The sequence below is a fragment of the Aphis gossypii genome, chromosome 2 (genome assembly GCF_020184175.1).
Source record: "Aphis gossypii isolate Hap1 chromosome 2, ASM2018417v2, whole genome shotgun sequence".
NCBI classification, from domain to species: Eukaryota; Metazoa; Arthropoda; class Insecta; order Hemiptera; family Aphididae; genus Aphis; species Aphis gossypii.
Window position 1 is genome coordinate 35671719 of NC_065531.1, and position 19521 is coordinate 35691239.

The 19521-nt window shown below is 27.6% G+C and overlaps 1 protein-coding gene across 1 annotated transcript in view; it reads left to right on the forward strand.

Moving 5' to 3' along the window:
- The first annotated feature begins 13767 nt into the window (after window positions 1-13767).
- Window positions 13768-19521, forward strand: part of LOC114126801 (cadherin-89D) — a 43446-nt gene continuing 37692 nt past the window's right edge. Inside the window, exon 1 of the mRNA XM_027990822.2 lies at window positions 13768-14063. The gene's annotated coding sequence lies outside the window, so the exon portion shown is untranslated. The remainder of the gene's footprint in view (window positions 14064-19521) is intronic.

Consider the following 19521-nt stretch of genomic DNA (forward strand, 5'->3'; position numbering starts at 1 on the left):
CAATAAATAATCATACCTAATTACTAATTTATTATGATTTTATAATTTTTAATAACTTTCTGAAAATACAATAATAACGAAAAACTTAACTAAATATTATATGTATATATTTGTTTTTAATTATCTGTAACCATTTTTCTTAATAAGTACAAAGTACATAAAGTTTAATAATTCAGAAAATAGAATCGTTCAAGTTTTGAACCAGATTAATAAAAGTGGTACTTATATATTTATTGTGTTGTTTGTAATTACTTTAATTTATCTAGTAAATATATTTCTAAATTGGTAAAAACTAAATTATCACTTTGTACTTTTACTAGGTATTCACGCGTTAGTAACAGATGTCTTGTATATTGAACAACATACTATTACGAATAATAATAACAGTACATAATTTATCGGTATTATATTTACGGGTCGATTACAAGCCGCCCGTGGTCAGCAATAAATTATTATTTCCGATATAATAATATAACATTGCACTGCCCAACGTTAGATCTACAGCGGAAACATTTTGAATAGTTTGTATAAAACATATAAACAAACAATGAACGTCATAGTGCATGATATAGTTATATTGTTATCCAGTTCGACCACAAGACACGATGAAACAGTAGCTTGGAATACTAATAATATTTTCCTCATTCGCTGCACTTAACCGTTGGCTTGCAGTGGTTAACCACGACCTATGCACTCACTTCTCTCTGTAATCGCAATAGAACCACTAAAATCCTAATAATATTATATATTATAGGAGGCGTGTAAGCGTAATATAATTATGAAAAAAAAATGCAAACAATTGTTTTTGTTTTATTGGTTATCTAATCATAATATTATAATATTATAATATCATAAATTATTTAATGCAAGGAACAATGTACTGATTATGCATTATAATAAACTCGATGAACCGATTTGATTAAATATTTATGTAATTATTGGTGTGCGGTGCCGGTAGCAAATAATATAGTATTACTATCATATTTATTTTGAAATGTTATACGCACGGAAACCGATTAATAATAATGTAATAAATTATTAAAATAGGTACGAATTTGAGTACATAATATGCGATAATACATCGAAAACGCAGAAAAACGCTGGATTATCTATTTTTTTTAAGCGTAAACTTATTTTTTTGAGAAGTCAATGTGAATCGAAAAAGTATTATATTCGATATAACTGCAATATATCTCCATAAAAAAATTTGTTTTCCCGTAAAAACTGAATGGTCAATCAAATGGTCGAACGTACCACAACTACAACAGACGCCGAGTCAAATACGATAAACAGTAATAACAAACAATTTGTGTGTATATTATGATACGGATTAATATTATAATGATAAATGTATTATTTTAATAATTAAGTGTATCATAGCGGTTTATCGTACCAACATCTATGTAACAGGATATTTTGTAAAATTCTACTTAGCTAAATAAAAACTGTGGCTATTAAATTATAATCATATTAACATATTTGATAATATTTTTGAAATCATGTATTTTATTAAATATTATCTATTTTTCCGAGAAGTATAATTAATTCATAACTTAACCTAATATTAAACGTTAAATGCATCACAATTTCGATATTTTACGGCGACTGAGATAATATTCGAGTATGACGCCGGCACGTTCCTATGATTACATTCTATGTTTCCACGAATAACGTAAGATTTAAGAAAATACGAATTGAAACTATTAAAAAAAAACACTCGAATCGTATCTCGTCAAAATCCATAAACCAGTGAGCTGATTCTAACATATCAATTATTATCTATATTTAAGCGCAGTATCGAATGTAGTGTGCAAAACACGGAAAAAAAATCTGTATACGTGATTGAAGCGTTTATTATATCTATTACCATAATGTAATAATAATAATAATAATAATATAATAACAATCGATTTATTCAAATATTCGATGCCTGCGCATACCCATTAGCAAATATAGGTAACACTATATAATAGTTATAATCAAAATATAATAAGACACAGCGTACGAAATCGATGTGAATGGTCCGAATACCGATCTGATATTGTAATAATAATATATAGATATCATTATCATATTATTATAATACTATAGATTATGAACTACTGTTTATATATTTGGTATACATTTTTTGTTTTGTGGTGGAGAGCGTTTGGGTAAAACCGTAAACATACTTTATACCGTCATGTTACGAAAAATCGGAAGCATAGTAATAATTAGCAATAATATTATTACTATTGTTATATTATTACTATTGTTATATGCATGTTATAGTTTAATTACACTGTCAAAGTTTTGTCTCGATTATAAAATATAATATATTATAAATTACTATGTTTAAATTCTTGTCGTCGATGTATTTACTTCGTCAGATTTACGCGTGCGAGTATTATTATTTGGATAGCCCTAGGTACTTAAAACAATCACGTCAGTGGCCGGCCTTCCAGCGGTGAAAAGTAAAAGCCCACAGGTACACACGCATAATATACTACGAGTGTACACGCGCCGACGATCGTAAATATTCTCACTGCCGACCGCGAAACCGAGCGAAGTGTGAACCGTGTTGATAATGTAACGATATGCACACAGTCGTACCCACTATGTAATGCATACGTCATATAATTTATATCGTCTCGTCCGTATTACGTGTATAGTACTATATCACATTTTTCGTTTTATCGTTGATTGTAAATAAAATAATATTGATTTACGGTTTTATTTAACGCGTGGCAGACAATTTACACAGACCGATTTATTTACAATATTCTATATTTTTTTCATTTTTACAACTCCGGTAAATGTTTAAAAAAAAACTTTGAAAAAAAAAATCCTCTCGAGCAAACTACGTCGTATTAGTTTATTTCGATTATTCTTCTTTATCGGGCACCTCGAATTCTCTGAGATTAAGTGCACCACGCGTAACAACAATAATATTATGATATTACGCGTCGCCCGCCCGTCGACACACCGCGGTCAGTACGTTCAACGTATCTAGTCGGTGTGCGTACCGGAAGAAATAACCTACTTACTGAGTTAGCGCTCTGATCGTCGGGGCTATACGGTCATTATATACTTGGGTATATATACAACTCGTTTTAAAACACACGCAGTGAACATCGGCGCGGGCGCGCTACTTATAATATAATTTCTACTGCACGAATATTTTAAGTATAAAAATTGTTTTTCTGCGACAACGACTATGACCCTTGACCTTCACACACACACACACACACACACACAATTATAAACTCTCGGTGAATGCATACCGGTCACGACCGTCGTTCCGCAGCAGCTACGTGTGTATACGATGTATAATATATATGTGTGTACGTGCGTTTGTTGTCTCATTGGAATATAACTATGCTGCCGTACGCGTGTGAACGCCTCCGGTCATATAAATATATACATAGGAAATGTACGTGGCGACGGCAGTCTTCTTAGAGCTCGCGGTGGCGGAGTCGTCATCCGCGAGAGATTTCTCCGCGATCCGGGGAAACGATATAGCTCTCCGACGACGAAGACGATAAAGACGAAAACGAAGACGGGGAGAAAACGTGGGAATGATTTACTGTGATACAGTGGTATTCCAATAATATACAGCGCAGACGACGGCTCTGCATTGTTTTAATATATATATTATGTTTTATAAACAAATCATAACTCAGAACTACGATCACGAGCATAGTATATTAATAACATAGCTAGTTCATGTTACATAGTAATCATAGTATAGATAATTACGTGTGTTATGACTGCTAAAAAATATATTTTATGCTATGCCTACCTACTAATAAACTTCCGAGTATAATACTTTGATGTCAAAGTTATCGGGAGTAGTATCGATTCACAAGTCAAATGAAATGAATACAAGTTGACAAACTACTCCTCGAAGAAGCCACCTGTTCTATGTTATTTCCACCAGCCATCATTCAAGAGTTTACATCCAATCAGACGAGATTCTAACTTAGCTGCTATCGGAATTGGACTTATGAAATTGTATATTTGATCTTGGATACAATAGGAGCAAATACTAATTTGCGTCATTGTAACCTAATCACAGATTTATTTGTCACAAAAAAGTAGACTAAACGGTATCATTCAATTCTCCACAGTTCCAAAAGCCAATTTTCACACTGTTCTGTGTCAGTATATGAGACAAAAATAACAATAAATCAACAAAATAAGATCGGTCAAAAGATAGTCTGCGCCCGACACCACCCCTCGGGGTCGATGAATTATGAATTTTACTGTCGCGAATCGTTTGAGAGATGCTCACAGCATATGTACCAGTGAATTTCAAATAAATCTACAGGCTATAACACTGGCACGTAGATCCCCTTCTATTCACCATTACAATAATACGCGTGACGATCTCCGAAATCCATCACATTCAATATTTTATGCTATTCTAGAGTTACTTAAATAGGATATACATTTTTGAAGTATTTTAGAATCAAAGTAATATAACATTATGTGCTAAGGTCACATTAGAGAATCATACTGCATTTCTTAAACTAACAAGCTTTTAAATAGTTTCTTAATATACTTTGTATTATAGATTAAAAACAAAAATAGACAAGTGAGTGGAGCTATGCTAAAATTGTAAATGGTAATAATTTAAAAAAAATCCTGTTTTTCCTTAATTTCATGTTATTTGTCTCGATTAGGTATTAAGGAAAAAACTGGAACATTTTTATTTCTGACCTCTGCCTTTTTTTTTCAAATTACCAACATTATTAAATTTACTAATATAAACCACCACTAAAGTTAAAAATAAAACACTTTTACTACCCCAAAAAATAATGTCAGATAGAAAAACACACACATCATTGTAAAATCATTGATCATTTTTTAAATTATTAAAACATTGATCGATTTCTTTTGAATTTAAAATTGTTTTAAGTTACTACAATGTGTTTGCGACATACTCGTACCTGCATGTATAGTTATTTTGATATAATCTAACACTTTGTTTACGGTATGAAGAAAAAGTATTATGTCAGATGTGAGTCATAATGTAAACGTTATTAGCAGATTAGTTTCATAAGTTTAATCTTAAATATTTCAATAAAATTGCTTATTTTAATTTTTTTTTAAACATTGTTATTATAATATTATGAAATAAAAGTTTTAGTCGCCACAAAACGTCACGATATAATACCTTTTATAATAATAATTATATTTTGTGTCTACATTTAATTTTTTTCTCATGACTCGTAAGATTTTTTATTGTATTATTGTTGTTTTTTTAAACGCGATTTTCTTTTTGTATATTATATAACAAGAAACAACAACAGCTATGTACTACGAAAAAAAAATAGAAACATCTATTAAAAAAACAAATATATCCGTATGTATAAACTCCCAATAGTTGTAATACCAATACGTATTATTGAGAATGGCACAGTAATGCTGCTGTTTTGTTTTAGAATTAAGGAATTCTCAACAAAATACTGAACCGATGTTAAAGGTTTTGAAAAAACCCACAATACACTGTACAAGTGCCAGTCGTTAATAACAAATTGGCTTCGATAAAATAGTTTACTCGTTCCTATGTCTATCGGTTCAGTGACCACACATTACACAATATACCCACTGGAAAGTTTTCAACGTTATATTGTAGAAGCACCACTCCGCCGACCGCCACCCGTTTAAAATGTTGAAAAATAGCTTCCTATTAAGTAAAGTATTTATAATAAGCCTTTTAACTATTTTTCGGTACTACAATGTATTAAAATACCGTACAAAATCGTATTATAACAGTTTGTTTTACACAACAGTTCAATGGGGCCGCGACAATAATATTAACTGTAAAGACTGTTTTCAAATAAATAATTCAGTGCGTAATTTTAACATTTTAATACATTTTATTTAATTTTATTGAAAAATAATATGACTGAATTTGTGATAATATTGTATTATCTATATTCATTCTCTTCAAAACTCGTTATGGTTGTGGAATTCCAGATTAGATTTGTTTAATTTTTTTGCTATACATCCAGTAATCGACAATATTATGTTGGGTCCGAGTAGGCCGGGTATTGAGATAATTAAGATTTGTTAATCCAATTTCGATATTTTTTATGATATAAAATATTAATACTAGTCATAAAAAATAAAACTTAACAGAAACCATATATCAACATGGAAGGTAAAAAATTATCTCTTTTTTTACAATTTTAAATCTACAATATAACAGAAACACATAATTTTCTCAAAGTTTGATTTTAACTGTGTAATATTATAATAATTGATATATTATATATTTAAATATTTGTATTTGAATATAATTAACTTATATTACAATATTCTATCCATACAGATACTTTATACAGAAAATACGCCTACACATTAGAAATTGATGATGATTTTTTTTTAATTTCATTCTATACACGCGTTAGTTTACATAGCTTTATTATTTTTTTTTTTTAAATAAAAAATATGAATAAAAACTAATTACCGTCAAATAAATCAATTTTTATTTCATCATAAATTATTTTATAAATGTAATAATAATTTGGATTTGAAACCTATAAATAGCGAATCGTAATAATTATGAATAAAATATCAAATGTACAACGACTGCAGATTTCTTATAATATTATACCAGTATAGTTTGTTGGCTATTAGAACTCATCATTATTGATTTATATTCACAACAATAGTCTTCATAGAATATGCATATAAATAACGTGCATGTATAATTCGTTGACACATTTTAGTAGCTATTTTGAGTTTCACTTAAATTCCGAAATTATTGTTTATAATTTATAAAATTACGATGTAATATAGTGATATGATGAAAATAATAAAATATCAATATAATATTATGCACTATGGAAATGTATCAATTAAGCAGCTTAAAAATAATTCATAATGTGCTACGATTTTACGAAATAAAAATGTGTAAAATCAGTATGAAAATTAGAAGCTATGTTGGATAAAATATTTATAAAAAATTTAGTTAAGTTTTAAAGACAGAAAAAAAAATATTTTAATATTTATTTAATAAACTTTATTTTATTATGAAAATCTGAAATATTTAGATCAAATGAATCTATTCAATATAGTGGACCAATTTTTTAATAACTTTATAACTGATAATTTTGCTTCTAAATCAAATGTTACTAACGCTATAATAAAATGCATTGAGTTCACATTTTTAATTTTTTTGATTTTTTAAATTAATTTATTGATAGTTTTTTAGTTTTTTTTTTTTCAATATTACTATAATTTTTTTATAAAACGATTGATATACAATTTTTAATATTTTGTTAGTTGATTTCGTTAGGTCCTAGAATTTTGTGTAGATGATGGTTATTTTTTTTCAGTTTCGTATCTTTAATATTCTGTTAAAATATTTTTTTATAATAATTTGAGTTTCGCCGATGATGCATTTTTAAGACGCTTAAATTAATTATTATAATATAATGAGTGAAGTTAATATTAAACTAGCCCACTTTTAAATACATATCATTAATATATTTAATTTATTAAATTTTCTATTTACCTACTTGATGACTTATCATATTTTTTTAGTCTACAAATATACATCGAAATAAATTTAAAATTTTTCATCACGATTTTGATTTCCGTTTTAAGAATAGTTATTAAAATTAAATTCTAAAACTAAAAGTAATTTGATTAGAATTTAAAAAAATGATAAAATAAAATGATAAATTGAATTATATATTAGATTATCAACAATAATAGTAGAGAGTTATATTTAAAATATCTAAAGCTAATAAACTACATGTCAACATACACTAATTCACTATAGAATAAATCTGTAACAGGCAATAATTACCCCCAGTAATTTTTACTCCCTCCCGGTAAATATATCTTGGATTATAATTATTGGAGGCAAATATAAACTAGGATATTTTGACATCCCATTGGGTGAAAATATACTAGGATATAGTTACCTCCCAGGTGAAAGTATACTAGTATATACTTACCTCTCGGGTGAAAATATACTAGGATATATTTACTCCCTATGGGATGTCAAAATATCCTAGTTTATATTTACCCCTAGTAATTATAACCTAGGATATATTTACCGGGGGAAATAAATACTATTGAGGGTAATAAAATCCTGCGACACCAGGCATCATTATTATGATGTACAGTTATTAATATGTTATTAATACATCGAAGGTTATTATTGTATTATTTTATGAATAATTGTTGGGTAACAATTTTACGGTATGATGTTTGACGAAGATTAATCTAAGCTGAAGGTACTTAATTAAATAACCATAAATTCGATTATTACACAAATTTCAATTGAATATTGCTCAAAGTTTTCAGTACATCCCATTATGATACGCTTCCGAGTCCTGACCCTCTGTCCATATAGATTAAGGACTTGGGTCGAAATATTATGATAATAATGTCACAAACACACACCTTAAGTTTATTGCAAACAATGATTCATTAGAGTAGGTATATAATATTATAAACATTATTCTAACCAAGTTTTGTCAACTTTTGTGGTAACATAATTATTATTACGTTAGATGGGAACGAATAATATTAAAATAATTTCCTTTGCCTACATATGATAACATTATTTATGCTACGAAGAGTACACAAAATTGTTGTTTAAAATAAAATGTGTAAATAGAAAAAAAACACAATGCGTTAAGATGTCACCATTCACCAAGAAATTATTGAAAAACAAACAAAACAATCTTATTGATATTTTTGGTTGTCGTTTATAATATTTGAAAAAATCTTTTATTACCTTACCTTATATCTTCTATAATTAACACGTCATGTTAGTTTTATGTTGATAATTGAGCGGGATAGGTGTAATGATTATTTTAAAATATTTTATGGTTTAACTAAAAGTATCATGAACTTAAAGTATTGATAAGAAGAAGAACAACAGAGCAAATTCCTGGGCATATTAAGTTGGTACTACCAAGTTTTAAATGTTAGTTTACAATTTTAATTTAACGGTGAATTAAAATTATTATCTCATTTCGTTTATCTTATAAAATATACAACAAATTACAGCATTTTAACTTTAATAAAATATGATAATGTGTAGTGATTATAATATATAATACGTATAATTTATTAAAATAATATATACAGTTCAGCTAAACGCATTAATCGAATAGTTTGGATGTCAATGAATCCTTATCCTGTATTATATATTCAATAATATGATGGATTTGTGAGTTACCTATTCATTTCCTAAAAATTGTATCCAAAAATATTTTTTTACTTAAGTATTTGTATTTTTTTTTTTTTTTTTGATTATAATTATATGTAAACCCCATTTACTATTGTTATTTGTATATATATATATAGCTGTGTTTAATTTAGTAGTTAAGTCTAAATCATACATCGAGAATCTGAGGAGAAAATTTTAATAACCAAATTCATATTTTTATATTAACTTTCTTCTATTGATATTTACTGTTCATGCTAAATTATTCGAATGACAAATTAGTATAATATAGTGCTTGTTGCAATAGAAGCACACATATATGACGTGTGTAATGGATTTACATATTGATTATAAATTATTTGTTTTTAGAACGAGAAGTTGAAAGTACAATAATTATCATGGTACCGTAGTATCTTCTATCTACGGGCAATATTTAAAAAAACCTGTTTAAATAATATTCTATGTAGTAAATAAACATACTTATACTATACGAATATTTATTCTAATTCTTATTTATATACTTAGAATTATTTTATTAAATTTACTTATCATATGTTAATTAGAATTGAGAGTAATAATGAAAGAAATATATTTCATTGAAGTTCAATGACATTTAAAAATTTTAATTGAACTATATAATATAAAAAACATAAACATGCACACTTAATTTTATTAAAACTATCTTATGATATTTATAGTGAAATATTGTTAAAAAGAAAAAAAAAGAAAAATAATAGAGTATTAAATCGATGCACAGTAATTATTACAGTTTTATTTTATTTTTCAATTGTTTATCTCAATATTAAGTAGATATATAATTATTATATAAGATATAATCATGATATATTATTATGTATTTATTCGTGTACCTATATGTGATATTAATTGCTCATGGTAGCAAATAGTCTTTCAGAACAAAATATTTTAAATTATATTCTTTTAATTATGATTAATAATCGTAAGTTCATTCTCGGAATTTAGAAGTCGACCATATATGGGAAGTTGTTGAAGTTAAGGATCTTACTACAAATCAATTATAAAGAATAAAAATTTCCCTACCATTTCATTCAGATTTAAGACTAACAATTCAGACTAAATAGTATGGCCATTGGCCATTCAATAATTTATATAGTTAAATATAATATCTGTACAGTACAGGAAGTAATGCATTTAATTTTATCATCATGTAAGAAATATTGGTATATTTTTGTTTATGGAGGAATTTACATTCGTAACCGTTTATCTATATTTTCTATAATATGTTACATGTAGGAATTTTCAATTTACCAAATTTCACTGAATCGCTCAAATAATTTCATGCAACTGAACTCTACGAGGATATCACGGTCAATAAATTCTTTAATTCTAGAAGTAAACTCAAAATTACTTACGAAAAATATGATGTATTACAATTTATTTTGAAAAGTTGAGTCTGGTCAGAAAGCAACTTCTCACATATTAATATTATGATATAATTCAATAACTGTTATTTTATAAAATTTTTTTTAGCTTATTATAAATTAACTAAAACTATATAAGATTCGGGGATTATGTGTTGATATTTGTTTTCATTCATTGTGCTTATTTTATAGTAAGTGACAATTAACAGTGACAAAATAGTATATTTCATTCGCAAATATCCTTAAAAAGACTTTAACGCACGCGCGCTAGAAGGTTTATTTACAAGATAATATACACGAGTATTAACACATCATTTGTAAGTTGTATAAAAGTTATTTATTTTATTTTATGACTAATTTTCATTGTAAATTTAATAAATATTTCTGAAAATTTGGTTAAAAAAAACTATTTCGTTTATGAAAATAATATAATATATAATATAATACATCATTATGCAAAAAAAAAATTATGTACTTGTTTATTTATAAGTTATAAGCATTTTGCATATTATTTTTTAGTAAATACAGTTCATATTATAAATTGACCAGTTTTCTGAATAAAATCATAAAATCATATCCAATATGTGTAGTACCGATTTGACGCAATATTTGAATTAAATTATTTAGTTTTTTGTTCATTCTTGTTGAGTTATTAAGTATAGTTGTAGTAATCAAGAAATCATCCGATTTTAAATTATCAAAAGTTCTTACTGTTCGAAGTAAATTTGTCCTAAAAAATAGTTTAAAATTGAATAGTAAATATTCAAAAACGATAAACCATAAGCTCGAATTTGATATTAATTAAAAAAAAAAAAAACATTTTTTATAAATTTACATTAATTTAATATTTAATACAATCAACTAATGATCCAAAAATTGTTTCATTATAAAAAATTCTTGATACCTTGAATATCCTAGAGTTAATCTATTCAACAATAATATTTTATTATATAACCATACATTTGAAAGAAATTTAAAATTATATTACATTATTATGTTAACACGTGTTGTTTAAAAATTTCCACTCGAAAAAAAAGTGAAATTATCGAATTTTTCAGATTTCTGCGTTATGGTGTACTGCGGAATACCTGTATAATGTATATATACTATATAACTAACTATTAAATTTGTATTGTATCGAATGTCAATCCGTCACGATTTCCGTGCCCTTGGTTACAATAAGTAATATTTTTAATCCTATAAAAATAGTTTCCAAGCATATTACATAGATGTTTACGTATATATATTATATATCACATAGACGTCTTCATTTTTTTAACGTCTGGTTTTCCATTAAATAAATAAAATTTTCTACTTTATTATATCATAATAATCATATAACAGCTATATAATATTATAAAGTTTTAATCACATATTATGTCGATATTACAACCGAATAGTATTGAACAATTAATACCAAATTAGACATATCAAATTCGATAGTTAGTTAATAATATATAATACTTATTTTATATATTTTTCTGGTATCTAATTGCAAAATATTCTATTTGTTGGTAGGATACGACTGCTGAGGGATATTTATCAATTATTAATTTTTATTCTCATATAAAATATAATATGTATATACTCGTACATTATACCTACATTGTTACATGTCACTGATTTATTTTTGAAATTCAAAAAAAAAGATATGATGTTTTCGAAAATAATTCCTAATATGAAAATTATTGTTGCTCGTCTAAAGACGTTAATCTTAACTGTTGTATATAAGATATCACTATATTATGATAAACGATGAGAAACTTGTTAAGCACATATTGTGTTTGATGAATTACGCGCGTCTGCCGTAAGCGAGTCAAGTCTCGCTACAATTTCATGACCAGAAACTTTGCGTTGCCGAGAATAAAACCTATTTATATTGTCTAGCACCGTATACGGGTGCGTACTATGTGTACATAATTATCATATACAATTATTAATGATGACAACCACTTCACAGCGGCTCATATTATTATTTTCATCATCATCATTAATACTGTTATTAATAAAATTGTTATCAGTATCATTATCGTCATCGTTTATGTATAATGTTAAGAACGTTCGCTACCGGAAGCGGCGGCGGTGGCGTAGAGCTCGGTGTCGTCCTTCCGGAAATTATCCACTGTTTTCACCTGTAGCGGCAGACGATTTCCAAAACCGATGAGGTGACAATAAAAATAATACAATAACGATAGTATTATCCGAAACCGTTTCATAGCCGCCGCGTGTATAATACTATAGATCACAGAAACAGATTGTATTGTACACTCATAATAAGTGGCGAAAGGAATATTATGCTAAGGCTATAGGCCACGAAAGATGGAGCAGTGAGAGAGAGAGAGAGAGAGACGGTCATTGTAATAAAACACGTTGATACAGGATGATTCGATTAAAAAAATCGTTACAATGATCTTCTAGTCAATTATTGTATTTTAAGAAAATAAAAAATATTGTGATGTACCTAAGTGTTCTAAGTACTACCTACGTATTGTAATATATTACAATTATAAATAAGGTTTTATAACAATTAAAAAAATATAATTTTCTATTATTTTTTTAACACAGTGATGCCTTTAAATTTTTTAATTTTTAATGATAAATTGTATTTTTAATTATAAGAGTGAAATAATTTTGCCAAAATTTGTATCAATATACTATATTATTTTGTAAAAATATAACTTTATAAAATATATATTTAAAACTGTATTATAGAACTAGGTATATTTTTTGTTTTCAAAAACACTAAAATTGTCTCGAAAAATATTCAGTGTAGTCGGTTAAATGGATCACTCCGTACATTAATATTGTTATTTAAAACATTTCGTCAAGAGATTACCGATAATAATCGATTGGTTAAGAAAAAATAAAAACAATAAGGAAACACGGATAAGATCGAGGAGGAGTAAAATAATACGATGATATCGTACCGACTGACTGCCACCACCGCCACCACCGCCACCGCCGTTGCGGTAGTCTTCTATTTCTTTCGGATGTTTGTCACCGTCTTGTGACGATTTATGATAAATGTGCGTATTTTATAGTATAATCATAACCAGCTAGACATCATCGTCATTATAATAATCTGAGAGTCGGACGTCTAGCTGAGTGTTTATCGGTGGGCCCTCTCTCCAACACTCTCTCCCGCCAAGAATCGAATAGTCGCCCGGCGATTACGGTCGCGGTAGAACTGGTAGTACTTACCGGCATATCCTCGGAAAATGCGTCTTCGCGGAATGTGAAGCAGTCCGAAGCAGCCGTCGAACGCGTCTGCACGAGTTTTACCGACCGCGACCGTCGGTTATGATCATGACGTGAGAAACGCGTATACGGCGGTGGTTTTATATTATATTATTTTCGTTGTTCGGTGTGTTATTATATTGTAATATATTATAATTGTTTTTCTTCATCATCGTACACAAAAACTCGAGTTTCGTTTCGAGCCGACGTCTCGCGGCGTCCGTCCTCTGACATTTTCCAGGATCCCCGTAAGTACTAGTAAATTATATTTTTTAAAACCCATGTAGGTATTGATTATAATAATAGGTTAACTATCGTATAGTGGCTGAGCTTATGTCGTTATTCGTTTCTGATTTATATTATATTATCAGGTCCCGAAACAATATTAAATTTATATTAAATTCTATAATTGACATAATGTCTATATAGTGACTCGAATGCAAACGAATTGTTATATTTATTGATAAAACGTTGTAGATAACTGTAGTTTCTTGCGTTCGTAACAAAAATTATACATGACTGTAGCATCGATACATTGATGACCGATAAACTGGAATAATATTAACTTTTTTATATATACTTATTACTTATGAATAGTTCCACTTATCAAAACATACTTATACACCTATAACAATTATAAAAATACAAATAGTATTGTCAATACACTGTTGGACTATGGTGTTTTATTAACCAAAAAGTTATTTGGTAGACAAATTGTATTATATAGTATGACCGGTTTATAGTTCTGTATAAATATTTTAATATAGGAACAGGTTAGATTTTATATCTGTAATACTTATTCAGTCGTCTATGTGTCATTAGCAATTTTAAATTTGTTTTTCATATTTTGTTCCACTTTTATATAATGATTTGACTAAGTAAAACGTGTTTAAAAAAATATACGAGTGCTTAGACTTATTATTTTCGATGATACCAAATCATGCAGAATTTAAAATAGTTACGAAAAAAAATCAGGCGTGATTTGCAATTACGTAAATACTTCCGATCAAGCTCTTATCAATTAGAATGCGAGCATTATGTAGCAATAACACTTTTTATTATAGTTGTTATAAGCAGCAGAACCATGTGCGTAGAGACGAGCACGTGTCGCGTCGACAATAAAATCACGTCGTAATAATTTAATATTATAATTATAATAAAAAAATTATTAATTATTATCATGTACATTTTCAGAGTGTTATTGATCGTCGAAGATTGTTATAGTTTGATAATACATTGTTTAGATTCTTATATTGTACATAGTTACTCTTTACTCTTTAGAATTAAATTGTACAGAAAGAACGATTCAGGTCGCATAATATCAGGATAACCTAAATGTTTTAAGCGTAGATTTTTTACTTGAAATTATGAGTTGTTGTCTCTTGATAATTTATTTATTAGTTTAGTGTGCAAGTGGTGAAATATTTTTTGATGAAACTAATTACAACCCAAAGGATACCTTAAAAAAAATGTTTAACTTAATATTATGTAAACAATTCGTTTAAAATTAAAAACGTAAATGTTTGATTTTCCTAAATTGAACGAGAAAGACAGTTTCATATTTTATTTTTAATATTATTTTTTGAATTTTGGATAGTATAATTTTATGATAAAAAAAAAATATATAACAATAAGACTAACCAAAAATATATAAAATAGTTGAATGCAATAATTTTTGAAATCTAGTTATATTAGAAATTTATTTTTCTTATAATGAAATATAGTTATTATTATTATTATTATTTTGATAAAGAGTTTTAATGATATTATAAATATTGTACTTTTTCTCATAATATTATGTCTATAATGAATTTTTATTTTTTTTAAATATTCTGGTGAATATTGTAATATTATATTGTTATATAATATTATAAAGCAACAATAATATACTATGTTATTATAGCATGTGCTTCAGTGCTTGTGATTTTGATTTCTTAAAGTTTGACTTATATATGAATAGTACACTCTATAGTAATTGATGTATATTTATGTTTAATTATCTGATTTTTGTACTAATCTTCATATAATATTATATAATGTGTTTAAAAAGTATATTTTTACAAAAATCATTGATTTTCCAGTAAATTGAACATACGTATAATTATTGATACTACATTTTAGATATTCGCGCGCAAACTGCAAGTTTCTAGTCAGTTGGAAAACTATTATAGTTTTGACAAATTGCCACTTAAACCTAAAACACATCATTAGTATCTGTACAAGAATGATAAAATAGTATTGGCGTTTTTTTTCTTGGAAATTGTTTGATTGAATTCAATTTATTCTGCCCGTGATCGTTTTTATGATTTTTTCGTCTCATCCAATGGAGTAATTTTATTATTGAAAGAGGCGCACCAACCCCTTGAAGGCTTGACGGTGAATTGATTATATTTATACTTGTTGCAGCATACAATTTATATTTCACTCATTTGTAGCAGGTCCATAAGGGCAACGTGATCTATATCAATTGGTATAATTATATGTTTTTTTATTTTCATTACACTAAGCATATGGTGTGAATTTTTTAAGAACGTAGGTTTTTTTTTCATAATATAATCAACAATAATAATGCTCTTGGATTTTGGTTGTTATTTTGTATCACCATTTGTTATTATTTTATATTTTGAACACTTTGTATAGTAGGTATGTTATTACTTATTATTTATACTAGAATATGTTTTCATACAGAATTATAGCATCTGCAGTAATACAATTGAATTATTTAACATTTTTTATCTCGGTCTTGTTTCCCCTAACAAAAATAAAATGTTACGCCGATCGATAAAACTGTACAATTGAAACACGTTGTTATGTATTATTATTATTCAAATAGCTGTTATTATAATACTGTTAGTATTATTGCAAAATACTAGGAGATGTTAAAATTGTATTACACATATTGCACGTGACGATTAAAATTTAAAATACCAATTGTCTTTGTTCCCGTATATTTTATTATGTACGTGTAAATACAGTTTAAATTTATTGCGGTGAATCCAAAATCGCGTTCGTGTTTGAACCAGAATGAGTATATCAAAAGTTTCAGATTGTGTGATCATATAAAATTATTGATTTATGTCGCATCGGATTGTTCTTAAGTTAAAGAAGAGGATAGAACTTCAATGTTTAATCTTTATTTTAATCTATAGCCACTGCATGTTCTTTTATGCGCATGTATAGTGTATACGGTTAAACGAACTTTGTTTTTCGTGTACTTTTATGGTCTAGAAAAATGAATGCGACTATTGAGATTTAGAAAAGTTGTTTTTGGTAGGTTATGTTATATTTTATTATTATTATTATTATTTTTCAGTATAATTTAAAACTTTTTGTCTAAAAAATTAAATTTTACGTAGGTACCTAAAAGTAAGATTTACTTTCATATTATTATTATTCCGCAAAAATGTATAGATATTTTTAAAAATTAAATTAATTTCAATAATTTAATTGAAACAATAATAAATTATTGACCAAAGCATGGAATAAGTATAACATAAAAGTATTATAAAATAATTGTTTTTCTTATGTTATAAACATTGAAAATCACATTTTAAGAATTCATACAAATCATAAGAATACATAATATTATTGTACTTATTTTTAAAGTTTGTAATTTGTGAAGGTAAGTAGTATAATTTTAGTTTATGGATTATAATTATTTTATTAAAATTAAAAAAATATACTATTTACAGTTTTGTGAATTAGGTAAATAGGTATGAAATATAATAGGTATGTTAATATATTTTACATAAATTATTAAATATAATACGCATGTCTTAAGATCATAATAATTATTTTGACAATGGTTGACATTTCAATCTATTGTAAAATGTCACACAATTTATTGCCGTAATCACTTCTGTCATAGTATGATATTAAACATTTCGTTATACAAATGAATGTCATTTAAACTATGTCAGTTGCATTCTAGGTCATTTTTCCTGTAAGTTTATTAAACAAAATAGTATTATTATAAATTATTTTGTGCTCTTAAACTTAGTGGACGTTATATAATAATTATTATTTGTGAAAAAAATCATAATTTACATATTTTGGATGTATGCATGTGATCACTATTCAATGAACTCGCGGAACTTGTCCATAATAATATAATATGTTTTAAATAATTCAATAGACACAATTAATCGTGTTTTAATTATTGTTTTACAAGTATTAATATAATATTATTACGGTTTAAGTTAAACGTCTACGTGCAATTGAATAGTAAATTGAACAATAATAATATATTATATGTCACGGTATAGTGATTAGTACTTAGTGTATATATGGATTATTATTTTTCTTTTTTCACTTAGTTTGACATCTTTAAAACTATATTTTTCTCAAGTAATTTAAACAATTTAATTTGTCGGTTATTGTATCGACCTAATGCAGTTTACGGAGAACGTCCTACTTATCGTATAATTCGCCGAAAAAAAAATATATAACGCCGCATTAAGTTCAGTAATCGTCGTCGTCGTCGTCAATTATTTTTTATTCAGTTCGGTGCCGCGTACAATTCAATAATCAAATAAACCGTGATATTATATGGGAGTTCAATAATTTATTACCTATTATCATTTTATCAGCTGCGTTGAGCGATGCGACGGACAGCGGCTCGAGCGTACAAAAACGCGCCACGAATCGAGAAAAAAAAATCCGTCATCGACGTGGTTTGTGATCGTTGACCGTTTATTATATACAATAATAATAATAATGCCAACAAATCAAATAATAATTTAACGTATTTTCTCTGGATAATAGTCGCACACGTACCTATCTGTATAATGTAAAACGAGGATGCACCGAATGGAGAAAGCGTACCTGCGTCCAAGCGCCGCAAGAGCCTGTCGTAAAACGTTGGTACTGTACCGGTAAGAAGTTTTACATATATTATACTGTACAAGATTTACTATCGTCCCGTGGCGACCGACTTTTTAAACCGAACACACGCATCGTAATGGGTTATCTACTGTATAGCGGCGTCTTCGTCATTGATCCGGTACACGACGTTTAAACGCAAATTGATAAATAATATTATTATATATTTCGATGTGTCCTACGACCGCAAAAAAAAAACAGAAAACAGAAAAGCAAAAACTAGTATTTCCACATGACTACTAAACGCGGTCCAGACGTACCATACTTGATACGTTAGTATAATACACACACACACTAACACACCTATAATAAGTATACGATTCGCGTTTCTAAACTTTTATTAATGTGCACACGATCTTCCAAATCGCACGCAACCTCTAAAATTAAATATCGTCGCTACCGACAATATTTTATTGTGTTGTCGAACTACTATTGTGTTTGTCCACTGCACCGTCGTCTTGTCCGTATATGCAATTACTAATGTTATACGATTTCGATTCACAGCCACACATCCTCGCCACCGTGAACGTACGTTGTGGTCGTTTTTTTGTTGTCGTTGTTGTTATTATCGTCAAATTGTATCAAAAGCGTAATCGTATAAAATATTTTATAGATCACGCGCGTTGTCTGTAGATCACCGTGTACAAATCGTCAGCAGATTTGAAACGGGTCGAATCTCCGAATAGTTTTTCACATTGAAATATTTGATTCCGCTACTACGTATTTGTGCAATTCGTATTCTAATGTTATGGATACGACACTACAATGCGCCGTGAATGAGTGTTATCACGAAGTATATAACCAGTACGATAAAACCAAAAAATT